The sequence below is a fragment of the Orycteropus afer genome, unplaced genomic scaffold (assembly GCF_000298275.1).
Source record: "Orycteropus afer afer isolate SDZICR_OR568_19922 unplaced genomic scaffold, OryAfe1.0 scaffold00135, whole genome shotgun sequence".
Lineage (NCBI taxonomy): Eukaryota > Metazoa > Chordata > Mammalia > Tubulidentata > Orycteropodidae > Orycteropus > Orycteropus afer.
The window spans coordinates 2952271-2967338 of record NW_006921722.1 but is presented as its reverse complement, the minus strand read 5'-3'; positions in this window follow the sequence as shown (position 1 = coordinate 2967338).

Genomic DNA, 15068 nt, shown 5'->3' with positions numbered 1-15068 from the left:
AGAATAGTCCATTCCATCTTGCCACTCTCTTGACTTCCTCACCATTTAGAAGTTCTGTAACTACACTATGTTTTCCCTCTTTTTGGTTTGTAGTTGTCCTCATTGGCCAATTGATGTCTCTGGTTCCTTGTTTACAATCTTGAAAGCTTATTTTACTTTGGATACTTTCATAACTGGGTTGGTTTCTGGGTTATGTCATCGTATGTATTAATAGGCGGTTGTTGTTTGCTATTATTGGTTTTCTGTCCAAAGAACTCCCTTTGTATCTCCTGTAAGGTTGGTCTGGTTTTAACAAATTCCCTTAATTTCTGCTGATCTGGAAATCTCCTAATTTCACCATCATATTTGAGGGACAATTTTGCTGGGTATATAATTCTTGGTTGGAAATTTTTCTTTTTCAGGTTTTCATATATACCATCCCATTGCCTTCTCACCTGCATGGTTTCTACTGAGAAATCAGAGCTTAATCTTATTGATTGCCCTTTGTAGGTAACTTTTCATTTTTCCCATGCTGCTTTCAGGATTCTTTCTTTGTCTTTGATTTTGGTGAGTTTGATTATGGTATGTCTTGGTGATATTCTTTTGGGATCTATCATGTTTGGGGTTCACTGTACTTCCTGAATGGATATATTCTCATCTTTTATCATAATAGGAAGGTTTTCTTCCAACAAATTTTGGACAATTTTTTCAGTGTTTTTTTTTTTCTCTTCCTGTTCTGGCATTCCAATTTTTGTTATTGTTGTTAAGTGCCATTGAGTTGTCTCTGACCCATAATAAACCCTATGCACAGAAGAACCAAACACTGCCCAGTCTTTTGCCAGCCTCACAATCCTTGCTATACCTGAGTCCATCATTGCAGTCACTGTGTCTATCCATCTCATCGAGGGCCTTCTCCTTCTTCATTGACCCTCCACTTTACCTAGCATGATATCCTTCTCCAGGGAATGGTTCCTTCGGACAACGTGACCAAAGTAGGTGAGCCTAAGTCTGACCATTTTCACTTCCAAGGAGCATTCTGGCTGCACTGTTCTGGGTGGGGCAGGGCAGAGCACCCAGGCTCTATCAGAGCACACACACTGGGATGGAATTCCTGCCAGCCCAGAAGATGGATGGGAGGGATGGCTGCACTTCCATCCACCAAAAGTGTGTGGTGTATAAGAATAACAAGGGGAATATTGTACCTTTCCAGTCCTCAGTGTCCGGTATGTCCATGTTGTCTCCAGCAAGTGGGGCTATTCTTACATCCTTGAAATATGAGAGAATGCTGTCACTTTAAATATCCAAAATGGTTAAACCACTTAAAAACATTCAAAATGGCTGTACCCTCCTCTCTCCTTCTTCACTGTTTCTCCTTTTATTCACCAGCCACCAGTCCTCTGTGGAGTCCCTGGCTAGCAGGGCTGATTTTTAGGTTAATTCTTAGGCCCTAACACCACTTGGCAATATCCAAACTGTCTGTTCCATCAGGATCCCTGACATTCCGTAGCTCTGTAAGTCTCTTTTTTCACCATTTTCATGAAGGGTCTTCTACTAGTTGGAGTTTAGTTCACTTCTGTATCCTTCCTTTTAAAGCTCGGGGCTCCAGGATTATCTTCTGTATCTGTCTTAATTGGTTCCTCTCTCCTTTGTTGAAGTGGGTCAGTGCAGTTTGTCTGCCTATTCTGCAATCTTCTGGAACCAATCCTAACTGCCTACATAACTCTTGATTCCTAACTTCCTCCTACAGTCTTTCTGATCAAGGGCTTTATTAGAAACCCCACATCCACTGCCACAGTGTAATAGAGAGGCTAGCAATTCACTTTCATAACGACTGGGTACTATGCTACCTGACCACGTCAACTATAGAAAACAACCATAGAATCTGGCCTTTATACAAAAAGCAGGTATCTGAAGGCATACAGGGGTGAATAAATGATAGAAGACTCTAGCAAGGAGCAAACTCCAGCAACAGCAATATTTTATAAAGCAAGGGCCCATTTTCACAGCTCTGAGCCTATGGCCAGGTGCAGCTATGTGGCGTGTGGGATGACAGGTACAGACAACAGCTCTCTGGCCTGGGAGGCAAAACACTGACTGTGGGAACACTGTTGCCTCTAGAGAGAGTGGGGGTAATCCTAGAAAGAAAAAAATAAAAATCCCCAGAAAAGGAATCCCAAAACTGTGTGTACCCACCTCTCTGGCTTACCCCAGAACAATGAAAGTGCACAGCAGACTCAAAGCAGCTAGCTAAAGCAATAAGGCATGTCTGCTCAAGTAGGGGAGCTGAGTCCTCACTCTTCAGTGTGGGCTGCATACACAGGGACTTCCTTCCCAAGGGCACAGTGTGGAAGTGGCAAGAGAGACTGGCAAACACCACCTTAGCTGGGTGATCAATGTCACTGTCAAGCGTCATGTGGACAGCAACTACCCTTGATATGATGGGATGACAATGGACCTTACCTCTGTGATCTTCCTGCCCAAAATACAGAACTCCAGGCTAAGTGTGAGAAAAGCATCAGATAACAAACAATTGAGGGATATTCTATGAAACAGCCAGCCAGTATTCCCCAACACTGTCAAGGTTATCAAAACTACAAATTCTGAGAAAATGTCACAGTCTATCTAAGGAGACATGACTCCTAATGTAACATGCTTTACTGAATGCAATCCTGGGTAAGAAAAAATGACATTAGGTAAAAATCTGAGAAATCCAAATAAGATTCTGACTTTAATTAATAAGAAAAATACAAATGTACTATACTGATATATGACAGAAACAGGAAAAAGTGGATGTGCAGTACATGGCAACTCTGAATTACAGTCACAATTTTTCTGTAAATCTAAAACAAAAATCTTACTGGAAAAAAAAAAAATCTGGACTGAAACCAATGCTCCTGCAGAAAGTGTAAATTTTTGAGTTCAACCCCAACCAAGATAATTGTCTTCTAACAAAATGAACAGCTGTTTTCCAAGAAAAATCGCAGAATTCAGGTTTTCTAAAATTTACATTCATAATATCTGATATACAATTAAAAATTGCCCAATACTTGAAGAAACAGGAAAATAGCACACATTGTCAGGAGACTAGAAAACAACTGAGATAAAGGCTGAAATCCCTCTGCTTTGGAGTGACACACAGAATTTTTGCTACAGCTATTATAACCACCTTCAGTGAAGTAAAACAAAGATAGTCTTCCAATGAATGGAAATACAGGACCGATGAGTAGAGAAATAAAAAATATTTTTTAAAAAATGACTAGAAACTCTAAAACTAAAAACCACAAAATCTGGAATCAATACATCATTGAATGGATATAATATGCAATGCAAATGACAGGGGAAAGAGTGAGGAACAGAGAAAATAGAGATTCAAACAAACAGAAGCAATCTCAGGGACCTATTAGTTAATAATATGTATTTACAGATGTATTTTTTTCTCCCCTTCCCTCCCATCCTGGTAACTTACAAAATGAGTTCCCTTTCCCAAGTAAATCCTTTTGACTTTTTACAGTAATGGGCTGATACAATATTTGCCCTTTTGCAATTGACTTATTTCACTCAGCATAATGTCCTTCAAATTCATCCACATTGTCAGATGATTCATGTATTCTTCATTGTTCATTAATGTGGCATAGTATTCCATTGTGTGAATATACCATAATTTGGCTATCCATTCATTTGTTGATAGGCATTTAGGTTGTTTCTATCACTTTGCTATACTGAAATGTGCTGCGATGGACATGGGTGTGCATATGCCCTGCTTGTGTCTTTAATAATATTAAATGATCTAATATATGTAATGAGCTCTGGTAGCATAGTGGGCAAGGCAGTTTGGCCACTAACCAGAGCTTGACAGTTCTTACAGCCTTGGAAACTCAGTGAGGGTGGTGACTATAAGTCTGAATTGACTCAATGGCAGGGAGTTTTTTTTTTTTTTTTTTTTTTTTTTTAATATATATGTACTTGGAGCCACAAAAGGAAAGCAGAGAGAATCAAAGCCAAAAAAAATCACTGCTGTTGAGTCAGATCCAACTCATAGCGACCCCTACTTGTGTTTCCAAGGCAGTATCACTACAGAAGTAGATGGCCCAATCTTCCTTTCGAGAAGTGGCTGGTGGGTTTGAACTTCCAGCCTTCTGGTTAGCAGTCAGGTGCCTTAGACACTATGCCACCAGAGAGAATAAGGCAGACAAAAAAAAAAAAAAATTGAAGGACTAATGCTTAAACTTTTAAAATATGTAATAAAAAGCATATATTCACATATTTAAGAGGCTCAACAAACACAAAACAGTCTAAATATGAATAAATGTATGCCAAGACGTATTATGGTCTTGATTGTTGGAAGCCAAAGATAAAGAACAAGTTTTGAAATCCACAAGAGAAAGAAGATACCTTCACACAGGGTTTAAATGATGTGATTAATGGCTGACTACTCAGAAACAATGGGGGCCAGAAGTGAGGTACAACATCTTTAAAGTGATGGGGGAAAAACAAAACTGTCAATGCAGAATTATGTATCCTTCAAGTCAAACATATTTTCAAATGAAAGGAAACTGACAGAATTTGTCACCAACAGACCCATCCTACAAGTAATCCTAAAGGAAATTTTTCATATGGCTGGGAAATGATATTAGAGAAACATTCAAATCCTAGGAAAAGAGTAAGAGCTTCAGACATGTCAAATACCTGATCAATAAAAAGAAAATGGTGTTGTTTATTTTGCTTTATTCGTCTTAATTTCTTCATAATATACATGACTATTTAATGCACAAATTAAAATATGTTCATGTGGAGGTTATAACACATAGAGGTATCATTCACACAACATCTGTAGCATAAAGGATAGGGATGCACACGGGCCTATTCTGTTGCAAGCCTTCTCCATCTGTCTCTGAAGTGGTAGTGCACACAGCTAATACACACAGCTACTGACCCCAAGTGCACCCAGAGGCACTTTAGAAGAAAGGCTTGGTGATCTAATTGTGAAAAACTCAGCACTGAGAATCATATAGAGTACAGTTCTACTCTGACAATCAGGGTCATCATGAATCAGAGTTGACTCAATGGCCAAGGATTGTTTCATCTAGCACAATATGAGGGAGCTCTGGTGGTGTAGTGCTTAAGGCATTTGACTGCTAACCAAAAAGCTAGCTGGTGGTTGAAACCCACCAGCCACTCCTTGGAAGGAAGGTTGGGCAGTCTACTTCCATAGTGATACTGCCGCAGAAACCCAAAGAGGGGTGGCCATGAGTTGGGTCCGACTCGATGGCACATAACAACAACAGTACAATATGAACAGTATGCTAATTCTTAGACCAAAAACAAAAACAATCAAAATGTAGAGCTAAAAAGCAAGTAAAAATTACAATGAAATTCTAAAATGATTGAAATAATCATCTGAAAGGTAGGAACTGAGGAACAGGGGAATGATACAGAGCGGTAAGTAAGAAAAAAATAAGGAATAGACTCAAACTCAACCATGTCAATAATTACATAAAATTCAATAAAATAAATATTCCATAGGATGTAATACTCTACATATGCATAGGAAAGAAGGACACAGGGACAGTAACCACAGGGAGGAAGTGGGAAGAGATCTCTTACATTGTGGGGATTGCAAACAATGTCATGAAACAAAGTGTCATGAACTGCTGTATGGAAAGTGAATTTGCTCTGTAACCTTCCTCCCAAATCACAATAAAAGCATTAATAAATATTCCAATTAAAAGCCAGAAACTTGGAATTGATAAAAAGAGGCAGATCCAACTATACACTGTCTACAATGACTTAAAATCTAAAAAAGCTGTTAGAAAGTAAATAGATTAAGAAAAAAGATATGCCAAGCAATAAGTAAGCATAAGGCAGGAGTTACAGTATTAATATAAAAGAAATAGATTTGAGGACAAAATTTATTATGAAAAATAAGACACATTTCAGACTGAGTTATCACCACCTAGGAAGATAGGAAGGAAGGTTGGAAAGTCACAGATCATGCCCTCCTCCCTCCCTCTCCTCTTTGAGTAGGGAGAGATTCCATGTTCCATATTTGGTCAGATTTGGAGTGTGTGGTATCCCACTGCTTGTAGCCTTCCAGGATAGACAGAGATGAGATGGAGGCATTTCTACCCTCTTTAAGGGTAAGAGACCTGGAGTCTTAGGCAACTAATAAGGACATTGCCTTGTGGCAACTGCTCTGGTATATCTTCTATAGAGATTCTCATTGGACTTTTTGGCATCAGGCCTCCCTCTGTTCTTCTTTGAGTAATTCTTCCATTTTTTCCTCAGTTATTTACTTGAAGTCTATGGAAAGCAGTGCTACTCTGGCACACATAGGTCGTCATGAGTCAGAATCAGCTCAACAGCTCCTGGTATGGCATGTTGTTGCAGATAAAACCATGTCCTCTAGAAACACATAACCTCATTTCAATCCTAGGTCTACTCTTCACTAATCTTGAAACCATGTCACACAGTCTGTGTCCCTCAGTTTATCCTCTGTAAAACAGGATAATAATAACTGCCTCATAAGATTGTTGTGAAAATTAACTTGACAGATACATGGAAGGTATTTAGAAAGGTGACTAACACACTGTAAGATGCAATTATTAGGCCCAACATATGGCCTAAAAACTATTGTGTGGTTACTATATCAATTGCACGATGTTAATGTTTGAGACTCTGAAACTTCGTTGTGAACATAGAGCAGCTACAGTGAATGGAAAAAATGATGAAGTAAAAAAAAAAAAAAAAAACTGAGCAGCTTTTGAAGGGAAGCTTGAGAAGAAAAAGCAAAGTATTATAATAAAATGTGCAAAATGAAAACCAAAACAGAAGAATACGCTTAGCATTTCTCAAACTGAAAGAACTGAGAAAAAATTCAAGCCTTGAGTTGTAAGCTTATATGTGCAAAATACTGAACAATGAAGAAAACATCAAAAGAAGATGGAAGAAATACATACAGTCATACAGAGTCACCAAAAAGAATTGGTCAATGTTCAAACACTTCAGGAGGTAGCATATGATCAAGAACTGATGGTATTGAAGGAAGATGTCTAAACAGCACTGAAAGAATTGGCCAAAAACAAGGGTCCAGGAAATGACAGAATAGCAATTGAGATGTTTCAACAAACAGATACAATGCTGGAAGTGCTCGTGAGTGCATGCCAAGAAATTTGGAAGACAGCTACCTGGCCAACCAACTGGAAGAGATTCATATTTGTGTTCATTTCGTGGAAAGATGATCCAACAGAATGTGAAATTTATTGAATGATATCATTAATATCATGCATAAGTAACATTTTGCTGAAGATAATTCAAAAAATATTCACAGCAGTACATTTACAGGGAACTGTCAAAAAATACAAGCTGATTTGGAAGAGGACATAGAATGAGGGATATCATTGCTAATGTCAGATAGATCTTGTCTGGAAGCAAAGACTACCGGGAATATGTTTACCTGTGTTTTACTTGCTATGCAAAGGCATTTGACAGCATGGATCATAACAAATTATTGTAACATTGTGAAGAATGGTAACTCTAGAACATTTAATTGTGCTCGTGAGGAACAATGAAGCAGTGGTTCAGCCAGGTCAAGGGGATACTGCACAGTTTAAATCAAAGGTGTGCATCAGGGTTGTCTCCTTTCATCATATTTATTTAATATGTATGTTGAGCAAATAATCCCAGAAGCTAGATTACATGGAGAATTGTGTGGAATCAGGATTGAAGGAAGACTCATTAACAACTTGCAATATGTAGCTGACACAACCTTGCTGGCTAAAAGTGAAAAGGATTCGAAGCACCCACTAATGAAGGTCAAAGACTACAGCCTTCAGTATGGATTACACCTGAACCTAAAGAAAACAAAAGTCCTATAACTGAACCATTTAACAACATCATAATAAACAGAGAAAAGATTGCAAATGTCATGGATTTCTTTTTACTTGGCTCCACAATCAGAGCAGTAACAGAAGCAGCAATCAAGATATCAAATGACATACCGTATTGGGCAAATCTGCAGAACATCTCTATATAAAGTGTTAAAAAACAAAGATGTCACTTTGAGGACTAAGGTGCACCTACCCCACGCCATAGGAGCTCTGGTAGCATAGTGCCTAAGCATTTGACTGCTAACCAGAAGTCGGGTGGTTCAAACCCACCAGCCACTCATTGGAAGGAAGATTGGGCAATCTACTTCCATAGTGGTAGTACCTTGGAAACCTAAGAAGGGGTCACTATAAATAGGATCTGACTTGACAGCTGTGAGTTTTTTTTTTTTTTTTTTTCCTTTTGGTTTATGGACTGCCAGAAGAACAAATATGCTTTTTCTTGGAAAAAGTACAGCCAGAATTATCCTTAGAAGCCTGGGATGGGGAGGTTTTGTCTCATGCACTTTGGACATGTTATCAGGAACGACTTGTCCCTAGAGAAAGATATCATGTATGAAAAAGTAGAAGGTCAGTGAAAAAAGAAGACCCTCAGTGAGATAGATGGACTGACACAGTGGCTGTAAGAATGGGCTCAAACATACAACTAGTGCACTGATAGTGTCGGATGGGGCAGTGTTTATTTTTATTGTACACAGGGCTGCTGTGAGTCAAAATCAACTCGATGGCACCTCCCAACAACAACATTTGGGTAAGTACACCATGCACCTCTTATTTTCTTTCAATAAGAAAGATTTTCCAGATGGAGTTCTATTTCAGTATGCTTTATAGCACAATGTAATTGATCTAAAGTGACTTTAGAATCCTGATAATGATGTCTTCTGTTTGGATAGATATCTCCATTTTCAAAGTGCTTTTACAGACATTATCTTGCTTAATCTTCAGAACAGCACTGAAAGGTAATTGGGCAGCCTTTACTATTCCTATTTTAAAATGAAGAAACAGATGCACAAATAGAAGTGGTTTAGCCAAGATTTATAAGGAAAAGAACAGGAAGTAGGACCTCCTTGTCCCAAAGTCTTCTCCCTTATATCGGTGCCATCCATGCTGAACTGTGTGACCCCTGGAGGTTTAAAAGGCCTGCCAAAAGCATGCCATTGTTCTACCTCCTATTTCTCATGCACCCTTCTTTAACACTGGTTTAAGTTTGAAGACATGGGCTGAGGCTGAGGTATCATGGTAAATCTTCTGCTGTATCTTCTTCCCCAATCAACACCCCTGGAAGCATCAGTCAAGAAATCAGACGTCTTATAGCCCTGGGCAAATCCGTTGCAAAAGACATTTTTAAAGACCAAAAATGTCACTTTGAAAACTAAGTTGCACCTAATCCAAGCCATGGTTTTTTCAATCACCTCATATAAACGTGAAAGCTGGACAATGAATGTGGATGACTACAGAATTGATGCCTTTGAATTGTGGTGTTGGCAAAGAATACTGAAAATACCATAGACTGCCAGAAGAATGAACAAATCTATCTTGGAAGAGGTACAGCCAGAATGCTCCTTAGAAGCAAGAACGGCCAGACTTCATCTCACATACTTTGGTCATGTTGTCAGAAGGGACTGGTCCCTGGAGAAGGACATCATGCTTGGCAAAGTAGAGGGTCAGTGAAAAAGGGGAAGTTCAAGGAGATGGACTGACGCAGTGGCTGCAACAATGAGCTCAAGCAAAGTAAGCATCGTGAGGATGGTGCAGGACCAGGAAGTGTTTCATTCCATTGTACACAGAGTTGCTATGAGGCAGAATCAACTTGATGGCACTTAACAACAAAAACAATAACACTTTCTCTCCAAAATCAACCTTCTCCTATTTTACAAAAGAGGCAGACGACTCTTCCCCAATGTTGCTTTGGTTTTAGATACCTTCAGGTGTCTAATTAGTGAGCTGAAATGGACTGGTTTTGGCTATTTTGAATCATACAACCATATGATCTACTATGCGGGGAATGACAGTTTAAAGAGGAATGGCGTGGTATTCATCATTACAAAGGATGTTTCAAGATCTATCCTGAATTACAATGCTGTTAGTGATAGGATAATATCCATATGCCTACAGGGAAGACCCGTTAATACGACTATTATTCAAATTTATGCACCAACCACCAAAGCCAAAGATGAGGAAACTGAAGATTTTTATTAACTTCTGCAATCTGAAATTAATCTAACTTGCAATCAGTATGTGTTAATTATCATTGGTGACTGGAATGAAAAAGCTGGAAACAAAGAAGAATCACCGGTAGTTGGAAAATTTGTCCTTGGTGACAAAAATAATGCTGGAACTCGCATGGTAGAATTTTGCAACACCAACGACTTGTTCATTGCAAACACCTTTTTTCCACAACACAAACGGCAGCTGTACACAGGGACTTCACCAGATGGAACACACAGGAATTAGATTGACTACATCTGTGGCAAGAGGCGGTGGAAAAGCTCAATATCTTCAGCCAAAACCAGGCCAGGAGCTGATTGTGGAACAGATCATCAACTGCTCATATACAACAAGTTCAACTTGAAATAAGGAAAATTAAAACAAGTCCAAGAGAGCCAAAATATACCCCTCCTGAATTTAGAGACCATCTAAAGAATAGATTTGATGCACTGAACACCAATGACCGAAAACCAGAAGAATTGTGGGATGACATCAAGAGCATCATCCATGAAGAAAACAAGAGGTCACTAAAAAGACAACAAAAGAAGAGAAGACCAAAATGGATGACAGAAGAGACTCTGAAACTTGCCTTTGAGTGAGGAGTAGCTAAAGCAAATGGAAGGAATGACCAGATAAAAGAATTGAATCAAAGATTTCAAAGAGCAGCTCGAGAAGACAAAGCCAATTACCATAATGAAATGTCCAAAGACCTGGAGGTAGAAAACCAAAAGGGAAGAACACGCTTGGCATTTCTCAAGTTGAAAGAATTGAGGAAAAAAAAATTTAAGCCTCGAGTTGCAATATTGAAAGATTCTAAGATTGAACGATGCAGGGAACATCAAAAGAAGATGGAAGGAATACACAGAGTCACTGTACCAAAAAGACATGGTCAATCTTCATCCATTTCAGAAGGTGGCATATGATCTAGAACCAATGGTACTGAAGGAGGAAGTCAAAGCTGCATTGAAAGAATTGGTGAAGAACAAGGCTCCAGGAACTGACTGAATGAATACCCACTGAGATATTTCAGCAGACGGATGCTACATTGGAGGCACTCCCTCGGTTATGCCCAGAGATTTGGAAGACACCTACCTGGCCAACTGACTGGAAGAGATCCATATTTGTACCCATTCCAAAGAAAGGTGATCCCACAGAATGTGGAAATTTTAGAACAATATCATTAATATCGCATGCAAGTAAGATCTTACTAAAAAGAATTCAAAAACGGTTGCACCAGTATATTGACAGAGAACTTCCAGAGATGCAAGCTGGATTCAGAAGAGGACATGGAACAAGGGATATATAGTTGCTGTCAGATGGATCTTGGCTCAAGGCAAAGAATACTAGAAAGATGTTTACTTGTGTTTTATTGACTATGCAAAGGTATTTGATTATGTGGATCATGAAAAACTATGGATAACATTGAGAAGAATGGGAATTCCTGAGCACTTGATTGTACTCATGAGGAACCTGTACTGTGACCAGGAGGCTGTCATTCAAATGGAACAAGGGGGCACTACATGGTTTAAATCAAGAAGGGAGTGTGTCAGGGTTATATCCTTTCCCCATACTTATTCAATCTATATATGTTGAGCAAATAATCCAAGAAGCTTGAATACATGAAGAAAAATGTGGCATCAGGATTGGAGGAAGAATCATTAACAACCTGAGATACACTGATGATACAACATTGCTGTGAGGATGACATGAGGCACTTACTGATGAAGACTGAAGAACACAGTCTGCAATATGGATTACATCTCAATATAAAGAAGACAGAAATCTTCACAACTGGACCAATAAGCAGCATCACGATAAATGGAGAAAAGATTGAGGCTGTCAAAGAATTCACATTGCTTGGTTCTACAATCAACGCCAATGGAAGCAGCAGTCAGGACATTAGACGACATGTAGCACTGGGCAGGTCATCTGCAAAGGAACTGTTTCAAGTGCTGAGGAGCAAGGATGTGCCCTTGAGGATTAAGGTGCACGTGACACTGACCACGGTATTTCCAATCACCTCGTATGCATGTGAGAACTAGATAATAAATAAGGAAGACTGAAGAAGAGTTGACGCTTTTGAGTTGTGGTTTTGGAGAAGAATGCTGAAAGTACCATGGACTGCTAAAAGAACTAACAAATCTGTCTTGGAGGAAGTGCAGGCGAGATGCTCCTTGGAAGAGAGAATGGCCAGACTTCCTCTCACCTACTTTGGTCATGTTGTCAGAAGGGACCGTTCTCTGGAGAAGGATGTCATGCTTGGTAAGGTGGAGGGTCGATGAAAGAGGGGAAGACCTTTGATGAGATGGATTGACAGGTGGCTGCGACAAGCAAGGATCATGCAGCTGGCGCGGGATCGGCCAGTGTTTCGTTCTGCTCTGCATGGGGTGGCTATGAGTCGGAAATGCCTTGACGGCATCTAACAACAACAGGGTGTCTAAAAGGACAACTTGACTTACTGGTGACTAGGACACCTCCTTCACCAAGTCTCCATTAACTCACTGTAGGACTTCATTTCTTTCCCACTAAGGTGAAGTGTAGCATTAGGAATAGTTCAGCATCCCTAACAGTGGGATGTTAGGAAATCCGTTATAAAGGCGGACAAGAGGGAGGGCAATGCTCATTTAACAATCTCAGTTCTTACCCTCCCTCAGTAATGCCAAAGTCCTTCCCCCTCAAGGAAAGCTTCAGGAGAGGAAACGGGGAGAGCTGTCTGTGACACTAAAGTGCCATATCTCCTGACAAGGGTGCGGTCATTGTCTAACCTTGCATCCATTTTCCCATCCATCCATCCAGCCAGCCAGCCAGCCACTCACCCACTATTAGCATAACAATTAAAATATCACAAGATGGCTTATGGAGGTCCTTTTTTTTTCTCCCTGAAAAATTAAGTCTTCTTTGGCTGACAGATTTGGTAAAGACTAGTTCTGCCAACCAAGTCATATAGAAGGCATTTTTCATAAACTGAATTAGTGATATATGCAATTCCAAAGTGTTTGATAAAAAGCATATTTAAAGTGAAAGCATTTAATCATAAATATTTTATTGGCAAAGGTGTATTAAAATGAGTAATATTTCAATTTCCCAACCTTTTCTAAATGTATCAGATTGAATAAAATGAATGGATAAGAAGCATAATTAATAGTGAACTAAAAAGTCTTGGTGTTCTATTTGATGTATTTCCCAGACATTTAGAAGGTGAATGACTCTATCTGAATGCTTGCCAAGTAGGTGGCTGCAAATTTTTTCCTTTCAACAATATTGAAGGTGGACTTAATTGGGTTACCAATTGATAGATCACTAGAATATTTGCAAGGAAAAATTAGTAAGTAGTTTTTGGCATATTATAAATTTGAAGGCATTTAAGGGATGAAATAATATTACTATAATAAAATCCTTTCTCTTCTCATATACTCATTTATTAGAACAAGGGTTTGCTACTACAAAAATATAGAGGAAGAACAGAAGTATGCTGAATCTGTTTATTTTCAGGAAAGCAGTACTGTTCATCCAGATACACATAACCAGTCAGGACAAAAATCCAATCCACTTAATCAGAAGATTTATTTGCAATTTAATGTTTATATTTAATAATTACTTGTCAGGAATACAAATTATTAATCCAAAAATGTAAGTTACTTGTAGCATAGTGCCTAAGGCACTTGACTGCTAACCAGAAGGCTGGCGGTTCAAACCCACCAGCCACTCCTCGGAAGGAAGGTTGGGCAATCTACTTCCGTAGTGATACTGCCTTGGAAACCCAAGGAGGGGTTGCTATGAGTCAGGGCCGACTTGACGGCAAACAACAACAACAACAACAACGCTATAGAAGGGGTCGCTCTGGGGGTATAGTGCCTAAGGCACTTGACTGCTAACCAGAAGGCTAGCTGCTCAAACCCACCAGCCACTCCTCAGAAGGAAGGTTAGGCAATCTACTTCTGTAGAGATACCACCTCAGAAACCCAAGGAGGGGTCGCTATGAGTCGGATCGCACTCAATAGCAGTGAGCTTTTTTTAAAAAAAATCCTGTAGAAATTGGTAATACCCAGGCTTATGGCACCAAGAATGTTAAAAAATATATCTAAAAAAATAAATTTTTAAATCTTTTTTTGTATTTCAGGGTGACACACTAAGAAATTTAAAGCAAAAAACAGTATGTTAGGATAAATTTCTGTGGGGCGTGGGTAGAAACACACATTGAAGGAGAGAGAAGCAATACAATTTTGACTATTGAAAGTGAGCTTTATCACGTGTTATTAAAATGATGATGTTGTTGTTGTTGTTTGCCGTCGAGTCAGCCCCGACTCATAGCGACCCCTCCTTGGGTTTCCGAGGCACTATTACTATGGAAGTAGGATTGCCCAACCTTCCTTCCGAGGAGTGGCTGGTGGGTTTGAACCGCCAGCCTTCTGGTGAGCAGTCAAGTACCTTAGGCACTATGCTACCAGAGCTCCTATGCTACCAGAGCTCCTAAAATGAGGATAGGGAACAGAAAGTCATTATAGTTTTAATATCTCACTAAAATATTTTAATGTAATTGATTAATTATTAAAATGCTAATTTCCCAACAATATTCCAAATTTTCAAACCTACAATACTTTTTTTTAAGATCAACTTAAAAGTATGCAAGGAAGTATATGGTTTTCTAAAATAAACATTTTTATGGTATATACTGCAAACTAGTTCGAAAAGTACAGACTCTTTATTATTTATTTATTTATTTTTTTAAGATTTAATATTTGTTTTTATTTTAATTTAATTTAATTTTTTTATTGTGATTTGGGTGAAGATTTACAGAGCAAATTCACTTTCTATATAGCAGTTCACATATACTTTGTCTCATGTCATTGACCACAATTTACCACAATGCAAAAGCTCCCCTCCCACTTCCTCCCCATAGTTACCACTTCCCAGTGTCCATCCCTCCATACTCTCCTGCCCCCTGAGCTGTCTCCCTGTGCATAAGCAGCCCTTCCTTCTCCCATGATTGTTCTCTCC